At 34.7% G+C, this 16,820-nt stretch overlaps 1 long non-coding RNA gene across 1 annotated transcript in view; it reads left to right on the top strand.

Annotated features, from left to right (window-relative positions):
• LOC123573884 (uncharacterized) overlaps window positions 1–16,820 on the top strand; it is a 153,007-nt gene that overhangs the window by 113,072 nt on the left and 23,115 nt on the right. Inside the window, exon 2 of the long non-coding RNA XR_006698594.2 lies at window positions 15,054–15,167. This is a non-coding gene — a long non-coding RNA (uncharacterized lncRNA). The remainder of the gene's footprint in view (window positions 1–15,053; window positions 15,168–16,820) is intronic.

Here is a 16,820-nt window from a genome sequence, read left to right as displayed (position 1 = left end):
GCTATATTTCATGTTTCGTCTTTAGTTTACAAAGTATGAAGCAGTAAAATTTGCTTTACTGTTACTGTAAGAATTTGGAATTACTTCATAGAAATTATACCTGCTAACATATACAACTTGTAAAATCACAACACATTTACTTAAACCAGTGCACCTTTTTCAGGGCTCCAATAGCCACAGTAATCATTGTTTCTTCCTTAAATTTTTCACCATAGTCATTTGCCCATTGATGTATGTATTTGTATTTTAAAACACTCCAATCACTGTCGTCACTTTAGATTTAGTTTTCAGGATGTGATCCTTCCGTTGCTATGTGAATCAGAACATGCTGGTTATATGCAAAGATAATATGAGTAGTACAAATACAAAGTTTAGTTATGCTGTCCACATAGCTCCTCTGTAATTGCTAATTTCTCTTGACAATTATGTTATTGACACATTCTACCCATCAAGGAGGAGTTTCAATCTTAACTCTAAAGTGTCATTCATATGTTTCTGTATATCTTTCTTCGTTTAGATATTCCACTCCTCCAACATAGCAAATTGTAATCAAATGGACAGCAGAAATAACTAGATTAAATTTAGAACAAAGCAATGCACAACACACACATACAATCATATTAGAAATAGATAATAAAAACAAATTCAGATTTTCCTTATGTTCTCATTTTTGCCATTATTTGTTTAAACATTGTACAATATAGCCTGACATCAGTAAATGTAGTCTGGAGAATCCTACAAGCACTGCATGATTATTTATTATAGCAGTACATTTAAATAGAAATCAACAACAAAAAAGTAATAAATAAGAGTGTTGTGAATTCTGTACAATTTATTAATTCACATCACAGGACTTTTCTACTGTTTTTAATGCAGTGTGAAATTTACTGCCACAGTGGAATTGCTAGAGCCTTATAGAAAACAACATATATGCATAGCTAAAGACTTTTATCTAATAAAGTAATTTGGAATTTTCATTAGATTCTGGCTTCTGTGGGAGCAAATGTATGCAGTGAGGTCATTCTGTCTAGACAAAGTCTATTTAATTTTCTTACCCCAAATCAAACAAATTAGTTATCTATAGATCTAGGCTCATTCTACAACATCCAATATAGTCCCTCGCACCTGGGTATTTTGACTCCTACAATGAGATCACACAGCTTTATTTATACCTCATTGCCCTGATGGCCTTCCAGCCCAACTTCTTGTTTTTGCAGAAATTTTATTTACTTTTAATAATATAACCTTTGCCAATCAGTTGATAATTTTTGTTTGACAGCTGTGTTATACTACTTTCGAAGTATTATACTACTTTCGAAAAATAACAATAACTGAATTGAAATATATTTATGAGTTTTTAAATAGATGAAGGTTTTAATGGTGGCAAATATTTATAATTATTAATATTCATTTGGTTAACTAGTGTTTTGATGTAGGCATCTAAGTGTAGTAGAATAATAGTAAGTTGGGTTGCAAAATATTACTAAAAGGGAATGAAGATTACTGATGATAAGATTTCATAAATTATATAAATCTTGTATTGATTTAATTTACTCACATAAAGTTATATATAAAAATATACTAGTCTCTGCTAGCATATGGAATTTTTGGTCCTAGCTCTTAGCGTGTTTTATTGAGGGCAAGATTTTTGGAATTTTCTGTTTATATGGAAAAATTACAGCAAGGCTTTTGTCCATATACAAAACTGCAGTCAGTAATTTGACCTCCAATATGGAAGAGTTTAATTCTGTGGATAAGATTTTCTTAAGTTCCCTTTCTTAATATGCTGAAAAACTAAGTTTTTCTGAAGCAAAAAATAGTTATTTTTCAATGATGCGGATTTTGGCCACGTTTGTCTTGCCTGAAGTCCACTTAACTGCTTTGTTTGTTGCTGCTTTGAGCTCTGATTGTTGTTGGTATTTCCTGATATTCTGAAAGCCTGGGCTATTTCTGACTAAAATTACAATGTGTAGTCATTAATTTCATCAGATTTTCAAGGCACATCCTTCTAAAAGGGCTTGTACTGCTGAGAAATATAATCAGGTTTCCACATTCTTATGACTTTTAACATACACTGTATTTGGTTGTTTTTTGTCCATCTCAGCAAAAGCATATGCATATATTTAATTTTATTGATCTTACTTTGTTCTGTTTGGCGCCAGATATAATTTACAGTTGTTACGACTGAAGTTTCATATGTTAGGTCATGCATTTTTGTTGGTGTTAGTTTTTCCAATCGGGGAAGGAAAGGTTGATCAACGGTAGGATCAATTAAACTTTGTTTGAATTTATCTGTTCCTTAAAGACTCTATAGCCTCATTCAATATTAGAATACTATATTTGGATGATGGTAATGTCATTAGCAAGTTTCAACATTATTGTTAAAATGGGGATAAATATAATAAAAATTAAAATATACTCAGAAAATTCCAAAAATCTTGCCTTCAATAAAACACATTAAGAGCTACGACCAAAATGTCATATGTTAACAGAGATTAGTATGTTTTCATCTATAATTTTATGTAAATAGATTAAATCAGTAAAAGATATATATAATTTATGAAATCTTATAATCAGTAATCTTCATTCCTTTTTAGGTATTACTTTTACAATCCAACTGACTGTTATTCTGTGATATTTAGACGCCTATATCAAACACTTGCTAACCATATGAATGTTAAAAATTATAACTATTTGCCACCATTAAAACATTCATCTACTTAAAACTCATATTCTTCTTAATTATGGTAGGTTAAAAGCTTTCCTAATTTTTTCTGGTAATTAAGTTGATTACTATTTTTATACTTCAAATTTGTACTTATGTAATTATGACAATTTATAAGGCTACATAAAACCCAAAATATTGATTATAAGATTACTGTTTTAGTTTGTGGGGTAATCATCTAAGATGGATTTGTATATTCAAATGAATTATACTGTTATTTAGTATGATGTTAATTAAAATTTTGCTAAATAACATTTTAAATTTTGCATCCATTAAATTAAAATAAATATTCTTTTTTTTGGTAACAGGGCATTCGATAATTCAGTGCTAGCCCTTTGTTTGCTAAGCAGCGCGATAGTGGTAAGACACAGACAACAGTAGAATGCATGGAATCAAAAGTGGTATTGTTCACTTATTTGTTCCAAAAGAGGGCAGCAAAACTCTGTTTTATATAATCTTCTGCCATGTGCAGCCGCCTTCCGGTCAGTGGTTATTTTTGCATGACTCATTCCTGTTTTAAAATCAAATATTGTTTTCCTCTACTCAAAATACAAATTAAAAATAAATAACAAAACAAATTTATTGTGAAAAATATTTAGAAGAACATAAAAATAAAACATAATCTTACCTGAAGCAGGTAATTTATCAAAAGAAGAAAATTCTGCTAATTGTCATGGTTTTCTTTGTCTTGCTCTTATCAAATTCAATTAAAACTGGAATCAAATTGTTTTAGCCTTCATTTATTCTATGTTCTTGTCATTATATAGTCACTGAAAAAATGTTTATCTAATTGTACATAAAGCAGCATTATATTTCTGTTATAAAATTATTGTTGATTTTTAAAGAAAAATTATAATTTTAAACAGAATTTTGGCATCAAAAAATGAGGAAACCTTTTGACTGAGAAATCAAATGTGATTTCAGTCAAATTTTAGGTGTGTAAGTGACTGGTCTAATGATGTTAACTTGAAATATGTTTCTGTTTATCTTTATTTTGTTGAGTTTCTCCTTAAAGAAACATTGAACCCTAAAGAAGCATCAGAAGATTGGGCTTCAAAAATTTCTTCCTTTCTTACATACACTTTATTAAGCTTCAACTTTTTATGCTTTAGCTTTGTGAAAAGTTGTCCTTTCTTTTTTTTTTTTTAATAAAATGAGTAATCTTCAAAATATTGAGCAGGCAATTAGATAGCTTTCAAATCTTGGAATTGAAACTAATGAGAAGTAGGAGAATGAGGGCTGCAAAATGTCTGAAAAAGTCAATTATCTTTAGGTTTCTGAAAAACAACATGAATTTATAGTCATTGGCTAGTACTTTCAAGAGGAATGAAGGAAAATAAATAGGGAAAAGACAGCATATTGTGCTAAAGTAGACTATCTTCATGACAATGTCATCCTTTGTAGCTGTCCATGATAATTGATATGGTTTGGCTGTGTACCCACCCAAATCTCAACTTGAATTATATCTCCCAGAATTCCCATGTGTTGTGGGAGGGGCCCAGCAGGAGGTAATGGAATCATGGAGGCTGGTCTTTCCTGTGCTATTCTCGTGATAGTGAATAAGTCTCGCCAGATCTGATCGGTTTATCAGGGATTTCTGCTTTTGCTTCTTCCTCAATTTCTCTTGCTACTGCCATCTAAGAAATGCCTTTTACCTCTTGCCATGATTCTGAGGCCTCCCCAGCCATGTGGAACTGTAAGTCCAATTAAAGTTCTTTTTCTTCCCAGTCCCAGGTATGTCTTTATCAGCAGTGTGAAAACAAATTAATACAATATGGTAATGAAATGCCAAATTTCTCACACATTAACTTTATCTATTTTGATTTAATTTTTTATTTGGTACATTTACAACTTTTAGAACCATCTTATCTTTCATAAGTAACTACATCCTAAACTTTTTATTTGTTAATGGAAAAAGCAATTCATAGACAACTTCATGCACTAAGTATTGCATGTAAAATGATATCATGGTATGTAGCACACTATAAATGCTCTTTATTATTATTATTATTTTATAACTATCATCTTTTCTTATCTCAACACAGAAACTCACTTTCATAAGTTATCCTGCAGAATGTTTCTTGACAAGTATGTGTTACTTCAATGGGAGACAATGGGATAGGATTACCATGAACTAGCAGGTGTGTTTGCACAGCCCAATGAATACATATTTATAGACAACATTTATTGAGCGTGTATTATGTGACAGGCACAATGCTAAGTATGTTATGTGTATTATAACACTTAATCCACCCAGGAGGAAACTGAGGTTTAATAGTAGAGTGATTTCTTGTTTTGAGGGAAAAATATGGATCTGCATAACTTTTAGGTGAAAAAGAACTACTTCAAGGCAAATAGTGGAGTTAAGAGTTCCCTAGTCTCATCTTTCTATTCTGGCCTGGGTTTTTACTCCACTTGAAGTGCTCAATGCCTTCTCATTTTTCTCATTTTTTTCTTACAGCTTTCAACCTATGTTCTTAGGAAAAGATCAGAGTTTAGCCCTCTAGTCTTTAATGTAATTTTAAGTTACTATGTTACTTTTCCAATACTCTGCGTTTTAAGACATCTAGTATTGTGGATTGAAAGTTTTGTCATAAGTTAAGGGGCATTCTGATATAAATCAATAGATGGGAGAAATATTTGGTGGTTTGGGGAGGGTTGTGGTGGCAGCAAGGTGCTCTTTCAGTACTTTCTAGTCACAACATATGTACAATCCCCTTAAGACAATAGATAATTGCAGTCCACACAATATTATATATATAGCCTAGGCTATAGTACATGCTTAATAAATTGTTGAATGGGTAAAAAAATACATACCAAACATTTTACACATATTGACTAATTTAATCCACACGATAATCCTGTGAAGTAAATATTGTTCTTATTTTCATTTTGCAGCTGAAAAACCGAAAGCCAAGAGGAGTTAGGAGGTTGCCTAAGGATGATAGAGGGAATATTACAAATCTTGGCATTCTGGCTCTGTAGTCTAATGCTCTTCACTTTTGTTTTCTGTTTCTCACTTTCTGTCTCTCTTTTCCAGAGTTTCATCCATCCTTGGTACTCTTCACATCTTAGTCTCTAATTTCTATGTAAAGGATATCATTTTATTCCTTGGTCACGACTACTGATAAAGTGCATAAATTTAAATTTCTGTACCAACTTGCTATTGTATTTTCAAGCATCTACCAACATCACATGGGTCTCCCAAAACTCTTCAACCCCAGCAAGCCCCAAATTAAATTTATTATCTTCCCTGCCAAACTATATTCTTCTTTTTTTCATCATCCACTAACCTATTAAATATTTTTGAAACTTAGGGTTGCATGTGACTCTTAATTCTCCCTAACAGCCTACATCTGTTGAATTGCCAAATCTATCCTTTTAAGGTCTTTAAACCTGTCTTTTTTCCTCTCCTTCTCTACTGCTAAAATCATTATTCAAACCTTCATCTTGTATCACCTTGATTATCACATGATTCTTTTAATTGCTGTCATTGATACTCTCTTTTCCCACTAATTCTTTCCCACAGTCTGTCACCATTGTTATCTGAAAAGTTATACTCTCATAACTTTACCTGCTTTAAAACAAGCCATCAGCATCATGCCATTATCCACAAGATAAATTTCCTTTTGTGGCATCAAAGACCTTCCACAGAAGTGAGGGGTTCCTTTGTCAGCATCGTCTTCTGCCTCTTCTCCTGCATGTCCTATCCTCCAGCCCAACACGGTTTCACACTTCTCTTGGTGTGCTCCTCTTTCACATCCCTGGACCCTTGTTCACTCTCTTGCCTTTCCTGCCTTTGGTTTGCTCTTGTACTCCTGGAAAATTAGTTTATCTTTCTAGCCCTGCTAAAATTCCATGGATTCTTTTCCTAACACCTTCAGGAATAATTACTGACATTCCATGGCATTTGAAGTTTTCATTATTGAATTTTTATTTTGAGATGTTTGATGAAAACAAAAATAGCTAACATATAAGAAATGAAGAAGAATTATAAATGAATTGTGATTCCATCAAACACCTGATGAACTAGATTATGAAAATTCTGTTGAAGCTACGTGGATGCACTTCCTCATTGACACCATCTGCCTCACATCAATTTTAATCACTATGTTGAGTTTGGTGTTTATATTTCTTTTGCACTTTAAAATAGTATAACTAGGAATGTGTGTGTCTTTAAAAATGTAATGCATACATTTTTTAGTTTCATTTAAATCCTCTCATATTGTATATTGTCTACTGCAGTTTCTTTTGCTTACTCAATACTGTATTTCTAAGATTCTTTGTGGTATTGCCTGTGGGCTGAGGGTAATTCATTTTCACAGTTGTATTATATTTCATTTTAAACCATGTCACGTGCAATTGTGGTTTTTTTTTTGTTTTTTTTTTTTTAAATGGAGTCTTGCTCTGTCACCCAGACTGGAGTGCAAGGGCACAATGCAACTTCCACATCCTGGGTTCAAGGGACTCTCTTGTCTCAACCTCCCGAGTAGCTGGGACTGCAGATGCCCGCCACCATATCCAGCTAATTTTTGTATTTTTAGTACAGATGAGGTTTCACCAGATTGGGCAGGCTGGTCTCGAACTCCTGACCTTGTGATCTGCCCACCTCGGTCTCCCAAAGTGCCTGGATTACAGGCATGAGCCACCGCACCGGTCCTATTTGTATATTTTCTCAAAGGTAAATGCTTGAGTTCCTTTCAATTTTTGAATATTATGTTATGAGCATAGTTGAGCATTCCAGAAGTGAACATGTGCAAGAATTAGTTTAGGGCATATATCTAGGGGTGGAATTGCTATATATAAGATTACATGCCTATTCAACTTTAGAAGAAAAAGACAATTTTTTTTCCAAAATGGATCTGTCAGTCTCCACTCTCATCAACAGTGTGTATTTCCTCATTGTGGGAAATTTACATGTTGGTATCCTCCAATAAGCAATGATCCCTCAAAGTGAGGCACTATATCTCATTTTCCCTATTGTTAGCTGAAATCCTTAGACCAGAGCCTGGTGCCTAGTATGTGCACAGCAAATGTTAAATGATTACATATACAATAGTTTAAGCACCATTAAAAAAATCAAGGAAATAGAGATGAAAGCTAAGGACAAGTGAGGAATTTTTTTATTACTCAATTTAGGCATGATTTTAATTTAGCCCGAGATGTTTTACTTCTTCTTCCCCCATGAAATGGTACTAAAACCAGTGAGCCAGGACTAAAAATTAAATTTGTCTTTTCAGGAGAACTGCTATTTAATATCTGCTATTTTACATGGAAAAATTCGTTAGTGTTGTGAATATTTTATAATATTGTTGATATACTATTTTGGCTCTAGAAATATTTTATATTCATACTACTTGTGTTTCACACACACACAAATCCTGTTAGGTTTTATGGAAACGTTTTATGTAAAAGTGGCTTTAAAAAATGTTCTTTTATTCTGTTTCTTAGTCTTTTTAGTAAAGAATATAATATAGGCTAAAAAGAGGAAGTCCTCAGCATTTATAAAGCCTTATTTTCCACAAGTGCACTTATATAATAATATTAGAATAATATTTGCCCTACACTCCCTGTGAATTGAGAGATTTGATGAAATTGCTCTGTCGACCCATTTGGCTGATGAGAAAATGGAGTCATGAGTCAATAATCAGCTTTGTTCATGATGTGGCTCTTCTGGCTTAGGACTGGTACTCTATTATATCAGTCACTGAAAAAGAAGATTTTTTATTTGTTTCTAGATTAATATTTTACTGAGTAGCCCACCATCACCGCTTTATTGAACATCTCATCTGTACACAATTACATGATGTTTTAAGATGTTGGTTTTCAGCTGATTTTGTTTATATAAAAGTGTTCTTGTGGCTTTTCCTTATATATAGGTTACAGTTACTTTTTTCTTAAGATATTTTGAATTCTTAAACAGTAATAGATATTTCATTTTCTGCCTACTTTATCTTACTATTTAGTGCCTAACACTATTTACAGTATGCATACCCTCCAAAACACAGTTTAGTGACAAACAGAAGTTTGGCATTTTTCATAAATTGGGAAGAGACTTTAAATCTAGGTTTCTGTAAGACTAAACCACCAGCCATTTTATGGCAACCAGTGCTCCAGGAGAGTCCCCAGATAGTTCTAAGTGTAAAAGAAAAGAGATCAGCTTATCTCACTAAATTGCACTATGTCTTGTAAGATTTTATTTTTTTAAGACACTCAATGCTTTTCATTTTCACTTAAAATTGTTTCTGATTAATATTTAAATAATGTAAACACTAGTTTTTACTAAGGCTAATTTTGAAATTGAGTACTCCTCACATAGGGAGTTTTTAATTTTGCAGAGGCATTTTGTCAGCAGTTTTTGTGCTGTTTAAAAGATCAGTGTTTAATGGGATTAAGTTGGATAATCAAATAACAAACTGAGATCTGGGTACATGGTTTGATGCCTGTGGAGTACTTCTTTGATGAATACAAATGAAAAGTGTCTTGTGGTTTGGGGTAGAAGTCACCATGCCACTATGCATGGTGTTTCTGCAAAGTCAGCACCTTGGCATGAAATTGAGACTCAGATGGAGGAGTGGACTAATATGAGAAGAAGAAACCTGGCAAGGTTTCACTTTAGTGGAGGGGAAAATGCTGTGTGATATTGTGAGCTGATCAATGTTGGATTTGGAAATTTTGAAGAAAACCACCTAATGCAGACATTCATGGTTTAAATCAGTTTTTAGTTCCTTAACAGTCTGTATCCTGAACTAATTATTTGATCAATAATTTGCATAGACCCTTGCTTTACTTTCGTTCTAGATCTGGCCTATTTTTCCTTTCAATAGGATAGGAATATGCTGTCTATGTTTATAGTGTCATGTTCTATTTTGCCCTAAGAGTTCTTTTTTAATGTTTATTTTTTCCAAAAATAGTTATTTGCCTACTCACTGTTTCTTCTTTTTAATGAAAAACATAATGTAGCTTTAAAATAATTTAAATTATGGGAAGAAAAATGTTCATCTATTATCACATCATACTATTATTATATGTGCTTATATACTGTAGATGTGTATGTAGAATAGATATAATAGTTGTATACAGAATGTGTTTATGACTTTTTTTCACTGAACTTTATATTAAGCCTATTTTCCATGACTTAATTTTTAATAAACTCCAAAATATCCCACTGAGTGAAATGTTTAATGGTTTAATCATTATTTCTAGCCATTTGGTTTTATCCTTCCCTGATACTTTGTGTTCCTTAACTTCATAGTATCCAAAGATGTGGTTATTTATTAGAATTATCTCACAAGCTTGCCTTAGGAAATATGTTGACAAAGACAAAGGCTTTCTTAGAAGTGTTCCACCTCTTTGTAAAATACTGTCATTTCTATCCAGCTCTCTCTCTTCTATCACCGCCTATACAATTACTAATGTTTATGTATGTGGTGTTCCTGGGGGAAAAAAAGGCATATGGCAAATCATTAGTTTTCAGAAGTATTAATTTAAAGTACAAACTTTACAGAAAAGTTTAAGAGATGGTTTTTAATGAATTCTGTATATTGTGTAATCATGGCAGCTAAATTGTTCTATTACCCAGAAAATAAGCTTAGGCAAGCAACCTTACTCTCTCTATTCAAGTACAGTCAGAGCCCTAGTTCTTGTCTCCCATTCATAGAATGTATAAAGCTTCACCTTCAAAATGGGCTGAAACCAGTTTATAATACTTTGACTCTTCTTGTGGGTTCTTCATGTTCTTACCGCACACTTTTTTTACATGTCACACACTAGATTCTAGCTTACATATGCAATATGGTATGGAAAGTTATCTTTGTAGGAAAAGAAAACTATGTATAAGAAATACAACTTAAAATGACTATTTTATTTTGCTCCTGGGCATTCACAACTGATACAATTTTATGGAGAACCAATTTGTAATGTTTCATTAAGCATTTCAATAGTTTAGATAATTATTCACTCAATATAAAAATTGTTCCAGAAATATGAGTTGACTTGACCAGTCCATATACACTTTTCAGTCCATATACATTTTTATTAACCACAATGTTAACATGAAAAATTTTCATACATTTTGTGTTTTGAAATAGATTTTTCTTAAATGGAAAGAGACAAATTGAATCTCTATTGTGTATAACATCATGCTTCAATCTCTAATATATCTGGTTTATGTCTGCTTTAAAAGCAAGTAATTGGGCACAAATTATTTCTTAATCAAACACAGTATTATGAATTACTTTCCAAATAGTCGTAATTTTTGTTGATCATTTTTGCTGATTTTACTCTTTAAAATTGACTTTTTTTTAATTTTAATTTTTATTTATTTATTTATTTATTTGAGATGAAATCCTGCTCTGTCGCCCATGCTAGAGTGCCGTGGTGTGCTCTTGGCTCACTGCGACCTCTGTCTCTGGGTTGAAGTGGTCCTCCCACCTCAGCCTCGCAAGTAACTGGGACTACAGGTGTGCACTACCACGCCCAGCTGACTTTTGTATTTTTAGTAGATACTGGATTTCACTATGTTGGCCAGGCTGGTCTCCAACCCCGACCTCAAGTGATCTGCCCACCTCCGCCTCCCAAAGTGCTGAGATTAAAAGCATGAGCCACCATGACCAGCCAAAATTGCCTATTTTGATTTTATTTTACATATATGAATATTTTTAGTGGTTTTATTTGAGTGGGAAATTTTGCCAAATAAATAGCAGGCTGGAGTGCAGTGGTGCGATCTCGGCTCATTACAAGCTCCACTTCCCGGGTTCACCTCCCGAGTAGCTGGGACTACAGGGGCCCGCCACAACACCCGGCTAATTTTTGTGTGTGTGTGTGTGTGTGTGTTTTTAGTAAAGACGGGGTTTCACCGTGTTAGCCAGGATGGTCTCGATCTCCTGCACTCGTGATCCACCCGCCTTGGCCTCCCAAAGTGTTGGAATTACAGGCGGTTGAGCCACCGCACCCGGCCTCTCTCTCTCTCAATCCCTCTCTTTCTTTTCTCCCTGTATTCTTATATCATCCTACTCTTTCATTTGCTAGCTGTTAGACTGGTGTAGTCAGATATTTCACAAACTGAGTATCAGGATTGTGAGAAGCTTAGAAGAAAGCAGGTGTGGCAAATTTACGTTGTGCCTCAGAGCTGTATTTTGAGGTATACATTATTAATATTAAGGGCGATAATGTAAACTAGGGCTACATTTCACAGATAAACATCCAGGATATGGCCAGGGAGAACAGATACAAATACACATATATTTTCTTATATTGTTTTATCCACACTTAATTCTATCATTATGCTAATAGATGCCAGAAGAATAGAACAAAGGAAAAAGGTACATGATAGGTTTGAGAAATTAAGGATCCTGGCAAATTCTTTGTCACTACTCCCACTGTTAGGTGAGTCTTAAATATCCACCCACTTGAATCTGGGCTGGGCCTCTACTACTTCGTGAATAAAATATGTTAGGAATGATGCTGTACATGCTCTGAATATATAATTTAAAAAGACAAGAAACTTCAATTTTCTGCTTCTTGAAACCTAGCTGCGGTACTGTGAGAAAGCCCAATCAGCAATGAGGAGGGGCTCATCTAGAGGATGACTGAGAGTCCTTTCCCACAGCTCTTGTTACGCTGCCAACATACAGACAAATCAACTTTCTAGGCATATGAGTGAATCATCTTGGAAATTCACCCTCCAGCCTCAACTGAGTGGCCCCAGAAGATGCCATACACAGCAGAGATGAGCTGTCCCTTCCAAGTCCTCCTCACATTGCAAAATTATGAGAAAATAAATGATCATGTTATTTCAGCCACTGTGGTTTTGGATGCCTCATTACGCCAGAAGAAAAAATTGAATCCGTGGGGTCTGATACTGTAGAGGTCAGATAATTCATCCTTTTAAAAAAGCCATGTTAGGAATATTTGTTTTGATTCAAAGTACAAAGGGAAACCTTGGCAGTGCCAGAGGATCTTATTTGCATTTTAAAAAGATTGTTGTGACTGTTCTGTTATAAGTGGATTGGAAATGTCATAGTGAAAGAGTAAGAGAGGATCTATGGAGATCAGTTATGAAGCTATTATAGTTGTCTGGTGAGAGTTGATACAGGTTTGAGTGCAGAAAGTGGATATAGTAAAAATAGAACAAAGTGGATGGGTTTGGCAGATACGTCTGTATTGAAAGTGAAGGGATTGATGGCAATGCCACTTTGATAATGTTGATAATACAAAGATATCTTGCTCCTCTCTTAGTCATTTTATAGTCTTTCATTTAATCTGATTTGCCCAGTTATTTATTTGAGAATAAACTGTCAATGACTCTAAGCAGCTGGGTGGATCAGAGAAGATTCCTATATTCTCTGACAAAATTTGTACCAATACAGAGTTCATTGCATCTCAGTGTAAATCTGCCTTTCCTGTGGAGTATGAGAGGAGAAGGAAGGAGGAGGAAATGAGTGATATTCTGGCAGAGGAAAGCCATAACCCAGTTTGGTCTATGACACTTATTGGTTGGTTTAGTGAATGCTGCTTGTAATCACAACTCATATAAATATATAGGATGTGTATTTTGGAGATTAGATAAGAAGTTTTTCCAGCAATCCAAATATGAGTTTGTATATGAAAGAGTGAAATTTCAGGTGAAAGAGATGAAGCAAATTCTGAATAAACCCAGAGAGAGTACATAATTGCCAACTGTTACTCCAGATGTTTCTTGGAATTATTTGGTCATTTACTTAAGAAATCTATATACCTATTCAAACATTTATTGAGCATTCTATTTGCAAGGAATTGTGTTTCTCATTGTATGTGTGTGTGTGTGTGTGTGTCTGTGTGTGTAGCCTTGACTACAATGATTCTTCATGACGTTTATATATTTACAACCTGGTGAAAGAGATACAATAGTTGAATTTAACAATTTGAATAACAGCATAGTACAAGCAAGATGTGTTAACAAACAGTTCCAAAAACTCTTAGATTCATTTTTAGCCTGAATTTTCTCCTCAAAAGAAGCTTTAAACATTATTGTTGGTAATCACTTAATATTTTTAAATTTCTACCAGATCAACATCTTTGATATTTTGAAACAAATCCTGAAAAATGCTATTTGCTCTGAATCTAGTTAATCTCTTGCTTAGTGAAAAGAGCCATGGGCCAAAACACCTGAGTGTTAAATCACTTGCTATGTCACTAACTGATTTTGAGACAGTAGGGAAGTCATAATCTCCCTATGCCTCTGTTTTTTGTTTGTTTGTTTCCTTAATCCTATAACTACCTGGCTTAGTTATCAATCAAGATTATAGAGTAGATTAAAAGAGATGGCAGTAAATGTGAAGTACATTCAAAGGCAAAAGCTCCAAATAATTACGTTTAAAATAAATCACTTGTATTTATTTTTAAAAAGGATGTCATAAAGTATCTTATATATAACATATAATGTATGTATATGTATTTGTTCAAGTAACAGTGAGTAGAACCAGATGTGAGTGTTTTTTACTTCTATGTGTGAGACAGTGCTTTATTAAATAACCCCCCTTTTCATTTGGGCTAATGTTTAGGACAGAAGAAACAAATAATCACGATTGTAATACATAGAATAGGTAAAGAGTTGGACAAGACTAGAAGAGCTTTCTGCCTGTGGGCCTTCTTACTAATGCTGTTGATGAGAACAAAAACTTATAAATGTGAGGAAAATTTCTGGTTATTCAATTAACTTGGTGGAAATGGAAGAAATTAACTATCTTGCTGCCTAGCCTAAGAAATTGCAAGCCAATAGCCAGTCATCAAAGAATCGGCAGTTTGGGCATGGGTAAGCTAGAACAAGCTGCTACTAGAGACTTAGAAACTTTCTTTTTTCAAACTCCTCTCTGAAAGTTTCTGGCTAAGCCACACAGTGGATTAGTTAAGGTAGATGTTACCTTTCTTTTTTTCTTTTCAACATATAAGAGAAGGGTTTTCAGCATGGTATGATTTGTACTTCTTTGGTCATATTTGGGAATTTCTAGATTCCCTGTTGGAGTATTTATATTCATGTGAGCTTTGATTGAACCATGGGATAATAGTTTTCAAACTATTTCATTTTACTTTACTACTAATAAATAACCTTGATGCCAATTTCATTTTGTACAATGGATCTTAGAATTTCAAAGTGAGCACTTGTTGTTTTCCATATGTATTGTACTCCAAGTTTTTACATTAAAAACTAACAAAGTATACGAAGTTTCAGTTACGTAAGATGAATAAGTTCTGTATTAAAAGGGATTCCCATCCCTAATTTACAGCATGATGACTATTGTTACCAATACCACACTGAAGCAGGAAATTTTCTCTGACCCCTTTGCAGGTGGGAACTGGAGTACACGGGTGCTAGAACTAGCTGGCCACTTCTGAGCTGGCAGGGTGGACTCTACTCTCTGGGTCCCACTGTGTTCCACCGGTCTCAGTAGGAGGAGTGCAGGTGAGTGGGTGCAGGAGCTGGGGTGAGTGCTTTTGGGCACTGTAGGAGGAAAACTCTGTGTGGGTCCTGTGGCAGCATCTAGTGGGGGAATATCCGTGACACCTGAAGCCCCAGAAGGCATGTTACAATACTCTTTTAGCTTTGCTGTCCCTGGCTTAAGTGTTAAACAGTTCAGTGAGCCATCTGCCTTTTTGCATGAGGCAGTTGCTCTCCACCAACGAGGGCAGAGGGTCAGTGTGACAGCCTTTAGCATCTGCACCTCGGGCACCCAAGCTCTTGTTTGGTGTCCAGAAAAATCAGGTTGCATGAATGAATTGAAGGGTGGTGAAGGAAGAGGATTTCATTGCTGATGAAAGTGGCTCCTGACAGGATGAGGAGCTGGAAAGGGGATGGAGCAGGAAGGTGATCTTCCCATGAAGTCTGCCTGTCCCCAGCAAGACTCCTCTCTGAATCTGTGCCTCTGAAGTCAAGCTGCTTTTCTCCAGTGTCAAACCATAGTCTCCAACATCCTGCTGCTTCTTTTCTTCTCCCCTTTGCAAGTGGTTCCTGGGGGTTTTATAGGCACAGGATGGGGTATGGGCTGGACCATGAGTAGTTTTTTAAAAGGCAATGTTTGAGCAGGAAAACAGAAATGCATGTTCTCACTTTGGGCCATGGCTCCAGGTTTGATGGTGGGACCCTCACTGGGACCCACCCTCTTCTTCCCAGAATTTCCCTGGTCCTGAGCCTATCAATATTATATACTTGGAATTTACTAAGAAAGTAGGTGTTAGTTATTCTCACCACACACACACACACACACACACACACACACACACACACGCATAGCCCTACACAGTAACTATGTGAGGTGATGACACGTTAATTTACTTAATTGTGGTAATAATTTTACAGCATATACATGTATCAAAACATCACATTGTACACTGCAAATATATACAATTTTTGTCAAGTGTACCTCAATAAAGCTGAAAGAAAATAAAACAGCTTAAAAAGACTGTCACTTAGTCACATTATGATGGGAAATATGTTATTTCACATTACTTTTTTTTTTTGCATCTAATATATTTTTGCATGAGCAGCATACCGTTTTTACTTCACTCAAGTCCCAGTAGGCCCACCTGGGCTTTCCCACATCTGATAGGAACAACATGAATTTCACTTTATATGATACATCTGTAATAGCTAAATATACCATTAAGTAATGGGAACCATTCCCTTTTCTTCTCCTGACATACTTTTTACAGAGTTCTACAGTTTGCTAGTGTTCTTAGCAAGTGGGATTGGCAGCTCTTGCTACCTAATTGGGCTACAGTTTTCATGTGACACATACAAGAGGTTATTTCTCAGGTAAAAAGTGACCCTGCAGCTAAATAACAGGAATTTAACCATCAAGACTGGGGACATGAAATTATGTGTTTTCCTACAACAGTTGATGATACCGTTAGTACCTGAAGTAGAAAAAAGAAATAATACTCTTTGCAGACCTTAAGTTGGTAGAGAAAGAGTAAGATATATTAATCTCTGAAAAACATTACTTTTCCTTCTGCTAATCAGGAGTAAAAGTCTCATGTTTGTAGCTCACAAATTCTGCTGAAACAGCTGGACAATATCTTATGACAGAACAACAATCAGCTGGAAATATTTGCAGGA

This window comes from Macaca fascicularis, chromosome 6 (assembly GCF_037993035.2).
Source record: "Macaca fascicularis isolate 582-1 chromosome 6, T2T-MFA8v1.1".
In the NCBI taxonomy this organism is placed as follows: domain Eukaryota; kingdom Metazoa; phylum Chordata; class Mammalia; order Primates; family Cercopithecidae; genus Macaca; species Macaca fascicularis.
The sequence above is the reverse complement of the archived record's forward strand: the minus strand, read 5'-3'. Positions and strand labels throughout refer to the sequence as shown.